This window comes from Lingula anatina, chromosome 9 (assembly GCF_051362555.1).
Source record: "Lingula anatina isolate TDL-2025a chromosome 9, LinAna3.0, whole genome shotgun sequence".
In the NCBI taxonomy this organism is placed as follows: Eukaryota; Metazoa; Brachiopoda; class Lingulata; order Lingulida; family Lingulidae; genus Lingula; species Lingula anatina.
In genome coordinates, this window is record NC_141775.1 from 3819441 (window position 1) to 3826946 (window position 7506).

The 7506-nt window shown below is 36.2% G+C and overlaps 2 long non-coding RNA genes across 2 annotated transcripts; both read left to right on the forward strand.

Annotated features, from left to right (window-relative positions):
- Positions 1-3104, forward strand: LOC147759797 (uncharacterized). Its single transcript, XR_015331256.1, has 3 exons — positions 1-15; positions 493-717; positions 2555-3104. It is a non-coding gene; the product is annotated as an uncharacterized LOC147759797 (long non-coding RNA).
- A 1293-nt stretch (positions 3105-4397) lies between these two features.
- Positions 4398-7506, forward strand: LOC147759798 (uncharacterized). The gene is made up of 2 exons (XR_015331243.1): positions 4398-4758; positions 6737-7506. It is a non-coding gene; the product is annotated as an uncharacterized LOC147759798 (long non-coding RNA).

Genomic DNA, 7506 nt, shown 5'->3' on the forward strand with positions numbered 1-7506 from the left:
GGTGATTACACGTAGGTAAGAAACGTATCGAATTTAATAGATTTACGCTTATTTCTTTCAAGTTTAACATACTGCAGAGGAATATATAGGGTGTTAAGATTCCACTGAATCACTTTTAGACGCTGTCGGTAGAAATACTCTGTCAAAACAGCTGGAAAAACAGCCAGTCAATCAGTCGTCCGTAGTAGTATCAAATTCAATTTAAGTTGATTTTTTTTCATAAACAACAGGATCTGCGGCATCAATTGGCGTAAATAACACATTCCATTCAACATTTTAATTATTCATCTATCTAAAAAGAATCCACAAGCAGCCCCATGTTCTTGTAATCCATATATATAGGCCTATACCTTATCATTTTAAAAACCGCATACGGAGTGAGACCTGCCAAAACCACTGCTAGCTTTCTCGCGTACGTATAACGTATTACGTATTGAACTATACGTTACACGTCATACGGGAGGCCTTGCCAAAACTCTCTATTAATCCTAGGCTCACGTGTAGTTCCAAGGCTGATCATGCATCAAAGTCAGTTCAAGGAGATTGCCTACTACATAAGGGTTGATAACCAACCTCTGACTTCAAACACGACTCTAAGTTTACCGAGAAGGAAGGTCTTTTTAAACGACACCAACTGAAGCGAAATAAATCTTACCTACGAAATCAATATGAAATCATCGGTGGTTATCCTGCTTCTTGTTTGCTTTGCTGCGACGGGTAAGTATAGTCGATATTTAGAAAATGATTTGGTCAACTGTGCTCAACAGTAAGTTAGTAAGCTCAATACCATATGCATATATTGATGTTCAAATAGTTTTAATCTTAGAGGCTTGTTCACTGAAGTACAATGCTGTAAAGGGATGATTTTATATTAGTCAGATAAGATTTTAAATAATTGGTAGACTGGCGTAAGTTGTTCTTTATGACTTTACAGTTATTTCTCAATAAATTCGACAGATATATTTATCAGCTATAACTCCCAAAATATTTTGGTAGTAATTATAACAGATGTTGACACGATATACTTGAAAAAACTAATACAGAAAGTCTTGTATCAAAATGTCTCGATTAGTTATAACATTAGAAAAGAGAAGCTTCCGAAAATTTTCAGCAAATACCGTACATGATGTTAACCACCCTCTCTGATATCCCTGCTTCTAATTTAAGATTAACGAAGAAAACTTACTGGTTTGCCTGCAAGACTCCACTAACCAGTTTCATTAATTGACCCGCCAATAAATTCTTGAAATTAATACTGTATTTCTTCTTCTTTTGTAAATTATGTTCCACGAAGGCCTTATGATCATCTTTGCAGTCTTCAACTAAATAATTAATCGAATATGAAACAAGCTATGCTCATGATGTGACAGCGATTTTTCTGAAGTCTCACTAGGCTATAAAGGTTAGACTCAAACAATATAATTGACATATGAGAAAGGTGATCTGATATCTTCTGGTATAAAAGAATCAAATATATCTAATATAACAAATACTAAACATTCTGTGACGTGATATTAGGCCTATGGTATTTCAATATTATACCTTGATACTGAACATCGTGCAGTTGGTATTCTGTGGTATGCTTCAATTGCCACAACTGAACGTGGTTAGCAATGCGACATTATGTGCAGATCTAGGGACTGTTTCACATAAAACTTAAAGACAATACTTATACCTAATTCTTATTCGACTGAGGGTTATTCAACCTAATTGCATTTCCTAGATAATTTTGAGTATTTTTCTTTCAAGGTATTTTTAATGGATTGCCCATAACTGCCAAGCTGTAATCTGATTTACTTACAGTGAAATTTGTGTGCCAAAAATGAAGATAAAAGTTGGCATAAAATGCTGTAATACCACGATTTTTTTTCTTGTATTTTGGACACGATCCATGTTTTCTGTAATTGCAAAACGTATTTGTGTTCTATTTAAAATTTGTAGATGTTTTCTATTGTAAAATACTGGTCAAGTTAAAATGGTGCCTTGATTGTTGAACAATTGAAAGCATTAATGCCTTTCTCCTCGTGTATACCAGTTCTATAGTAATAATTTCTCATACAACGACTTCCGTAATACAATGGCTTGGGTATATATATATATATATATATATATATATATATATATATATATATATATATACAATGGGGTTGTCGAGACGCCCTTCTTACTTATGGGGTGCAAATGTGACCGGATGATAAGTTGTCACCGTTTTCACGCTTATTGTATCACGTGGGTCGAATGAGCGTGGAATATAAATTCCCCGCGCTACTTCTTATACGTGTCATTTCTTCGGTCATTTTTGCCTCTGTCATTCGTCAGATGTACTTTATATTAAATAAAGGAGCTGATATGGAAACTAATGTGCATGTCAATATATATCGAGTTACATTTTTATTTTCGGATATTTACATTCATACCTGGCACTGAGACAATCTTTACACCATTTCCGGTGAAAGTAATGTATAATTATCTGTATTGTGTATATGCCAGCTGTCCCAAATTCGTCTTTCGGCTTATCCTGGTGAGCAATACAGTGCATTTCATTCCTTTTCAGTTATTCTAAATGGTGAAGCAGTGAACATTCCACTATCCATAAAAGCATCGGTCGGAGAGGATGAAAACTTGAAAGACCAAATAGAGCCACGAAGCAGTTCAGGGTCCTCACCAAGCACCGAAAGCTCAGAGAGCTCTGAAAGCCGTTAAATGGATATCGAACAACGCGCATGTATCAGCTTCTTTCCCTTCGTCCAGTCAACCAATTGTGTCCATCTGTAAAACAATCTGATCCACTTTTTAACTTTGCTAAACAATGGTTGAGGACTCTACACTTAACACTTGTTTATCCTACGTTCTACCTTCAGAGACGTAGCCTACAGTGAACGCCCCCCCCCCCCTTAGTGGAGGGGTTTGATAAAAATGACAATATTTAAGAAACAATTGGAAAGCAGTTATATTACTGCATTTATTAACATTCTGAATGGGTAAGATTTGGAGCTTTATGCTCTTATATCTACGGAACTATTCTCTTTCACTTTCATAATGTAAAATGATGTTGTTTCAATTTATTACTGTACCTCTTGCTTAAATAAAGTCTTTGCTGGAGATATGCGTTTCAGTGATCGGAATAAAACATTTTAATATAATATAATATAATATAATATAATATAATATAATATAATATAATATAATATGCATTCGTAATAAAGTCTCAGTTTTGTAATTTTTAAAAATAAATTTTCTATCAGGGATTCACCAAGATACTTTGCAGTAATTAGAATAATAATAAAACTGGGAATTGTCGTTTAAATTACCAGCAATTCTTATAGTTCCCAATGGTATGTTGCCCATGTTAAGCATCATTTGACAACTTGGCGAATTCAAGAGCTTAATGATATGAGATTTTTATGGCAACAAAAAAAGCTTTGGGAATAATCAAAACAGGCCTATGTGTCTTAAAAGCTAAGAAAGCGTGATACATAAGTTGTGTAAATAAAGTAAGCGCAATAAGGTTGGCGCCAGAAGAAACGGGATACACTTTTCTGCTGTTCTGATATAGTTATGGAGCAAGCACACTTTAAGCGTCATTGACATAAATCTAAATACTTGATAAGCGTCGAGGTTACCAGTACAAAATGGTGGATAAAGCCCATCCTGTGTTATATTATTCACAAAACGAAAACTAAGAAAGTTTGCTCTGTCGTGTTCTTTTCAAATCTGGAGCTGAAGTAGGCCAAATTAAATAACAAATAAACATATTTTAAGTCACATTTCCACGTGAACTGTGAATGGCAAACCTTGCTCTGGAAGGCTGACATTACTTTCAAATGGGGAAAAACCTTGTTAAATAGAGTAAAAGAAATTCAATCCCATAAGTGAAAGCCTAAGTTTTTTATTGTGCCTCACTCATAATTAAATTTTATTTACAGTTTGACTTAGGCTTTCAATACCATCACGTTCTCAAAGCAATGGTGTAACATATATTGCTTGCTCCCCCAAAAATCTTTGAAAAAATTGAAAAAGATCCAATATATTGTGAAGCAACGAAAATGTGATAAGATTTAGTTTGAATATATCAAGTGCAATAAAATTTGTGCCTAGATTGAATTGGTTACATTTTTAGCAGGTTATTTGTTGAATTATAGTTCCTTTATAGGCCTACTGGTCGCAGCTGAAGCTGCGCAAGCATAAATCAAAATAATTAGTGGTCGTTGATACTTTTTAGAAAATGCATAATATGGAATTGAGGTGTGACAACCTTTTCGATGAGGATTAAAGAGGTACAGATTGGTATAAAATTTAAAAATAAGTTACATAAAGAACACAAAATGCTGCCTTCATACTTTTACCTAGATGTCACGAGGTTAACTGTTTATGGCACCAATATAAATTACTCACTTTCACGTGAATTGTACGTGGAGGAAATAGCTCGGGCAGGCTGCCAAACGTTTTCGTCAAATAAGGAAATCACTTATTAAAAAATATCACATGATCTGAACGCCAAGGCAAAGGTACTATTGATAGTTTGCCCCATGATCACGATTTGCTTCAAGGACGAGCATGCATCAAAGTCATTTCAAGGATAACAAACGCAATATAAGTGTTGAAAATCACACTTCCACTTTAAACAATACCTAGAGATAATTGTGGAGAATACTGCCTCTAAAAATATATCAACTGAATCGAGAAAAGGACATATTTACGAAATCACTATGAAGACGTTGGTACTTTTTCTGTTGCTCGTTTGCTTCATTGTAACGGGTAAGTATTGTCACCTCTGAATTTGTCATTTTATATACAGAAAGTCATTTTATTAGCTAAGTTATACATTAAGTCTCTGTAATTGTAACTTGAAATGATCTTCTGGAGTTACGATACATGAAGGTCCCATATTACTGATGCCGGTTTGAAGAAACTGTTGAAACATGGTGTCATGCTTATTTTCTTAACAAATGCCATAGTTGCATTTGTTTTGAGTTTCTTTAAGACTGAACAGTGGAATTCTTTATGTGCATTACTTTTATTCACCTACACACACTGGACAAAAGAAGTGTCACCCTTACTGAGCCAATACTATGGGGGAGATAAATGACTGTGGAATGATATGCTCCTGGTATCATTTTATTACCATCAAATTTCACAATAAAATCACAAAATGAGAACAAAATATACATTCTACCAAAATATGCAATTTCAACTCCAAAATTAGTACTTAGTGGCATAGCCACGTGGCCTAATAATAGGTGCCAGTCTACGAAGCAAGGATTCGTATAATTGTCTGATGCGTTCAGGGCTTATGCTGGCCCAAGCATGAAACACTGAATATAACAGAGTTTCTCTGCTTGTTAGACGGGCATTTGTCCAAAGTTTTGACATATCATTCCACGCATTCTCTATTATGTTTGCATCCGGACTCTGGGCAAGCCACATCACCCTGCGAATGTCGTGTTGGTCAAACCAAGGAGTTATAACTCCTTGGTCAAACCAATCATCAACTGCTCTGGGCCTGTGACAAGGAACATTGTCATCCTGGTGAACAAATGGATATTCCTGTCACCAAACATGTTAGTAATAGATGGTACCAAGCATGACTCCAAAACATCGATATATTTCTAGTGATTCATGTTTTCATCAACCACTATCAATTCGCCCACGCCATGGATGCTGATGCAGCCCCACACCATGATGAATATGCTGCTCCGGGTTCGAAAATTAAGTACATGTGGTTTAAATGCTTTACCAGCAGTTCGCCAGCATTGTACCCGTCTGTCATCAGAGGTCAGACCAAAGCGACACTCATCAGAAAGAAATATATAGGACCAATTGTCATGGACTGTCCAGTTCCAGATCCTGTTGACCCTAGTTCACTCCACGTTGCCCGTTTTGTAACGATATAAGAGGTTTCAGTCTTGCTACCCTGCTGTACACTCTATAAGCATGTAACCGACGCCTAGCAATTTTCACAGACACATTCTTATCTGTGAAATTGTTCCACTGTGTTGTCAACTGACAAGCAGTGTCGAACTTTGACAACCTGGACATCAAAATCAGTCGTCGGTCTTCACGGCCAGTAGTTTTTCTTGGACGACCCATCAGAGACAATTTGTCTCTTGATCAAGTGTTTCTATACCGAGACCAGACCCTCTGCACGGTTCTGACTAAACAATTCAATTGTATCGATATACTGACATTACTTATATTCCGCCTCTTCAGGTTAATAACTTGCACCTATAACCGTTAGATAATTACCTGTATCTTGCCATATTGGAGGAAGACAGGAATAACATACATTAACTGTACATGTCCAAGACCAACAATACAATTCCATGGTATAGCAGTTTTATACTCATTAGTCACATTATAAGTAGACCAGGCATTATAAGTACCCAAGATCTGCCTACTTTTATTGCTCTGAGTTAGGGGGTGACACTTCTTTTGTCCAGTGTGTGTAGTACTGCACGATGTTCCTCACAATGCTCTCAAATAATCAAGTTTTTGCCTAAAGTAAGAAAGCATATATTACATTACATTCTTGATGCCTGAAAAAAAACCTTTTATACACACTGTTGTGCGCGCGTTTTGTAAATATCTTTATATATATAAAATAGTGAAAGGCTTTGGTCAAAAAAATATGCATGCCGCTGAAAGTTTCAATATTCCATACGTTTTTTGTACGTGTCTGCCTGCTGCTCAACTTCCCTTTGATCCCGCTGAATAAAACAGAACGTTTATTTTTCAGTCATTAGAAGTGGCGATACATCGGCCATCCCGCTGTCAAAAAAAGCGGGAAGCAGATTTAGCGGAGAGCAGATTGAAGCCAAATACAGTAGGTGGGCATCAATCGACCCACGTGAGCTACGCACCACAAGTCCGGAGCTCCTCGAAGACTTTGACGCCGTCCCCACATTTAATTAATTTGGATCAACTGACACACGTGGACATCCTTCCCAGTAAGACCATCCGCAAACGAAGCTGATTATCTTTTGAACTTTGCTAAGCAATGGTTGAGAACTCTACATAAGCATCTTTCTTAACTGGCATCATGCAGTTCGGACCGGAAGTCTCTTATATGTTCTTCGGTAATCGGCTATTTGAGCAAGAGCGCTGAAGTTAGTGTCTAGTTTCTAGTTTCCAATTTCGTTTTTCAAAAACGAACCTGGCAACCAGAAACTAGTGTCGTTTTTCAAAAACGAACCTGGCAACCAGAAACTAGTGTCGTTTTTCAAAAACGATTCTGGCAACCAGAAACTAGTGTCGTTTTTCAAAAAACGATTCTGGCATCCAGAAACTAGTGTCGTTTTTCAAAAACGATTCTGGCAACCAGAAACTAGTGTCGTTTTTCGAAAAACGATTCTGGCATCCAGAAACTAGTATTTTCAAGGTTTTTAAAAGACATCAACAAACATTTTATTTCAAGTTAATGCAATCAATTTTTCTTTTTATGTGAAATGAAAGTCAGTGACAACAAAAATATAATTTTTGAAATAAATCCTATATTGAATCATCTTG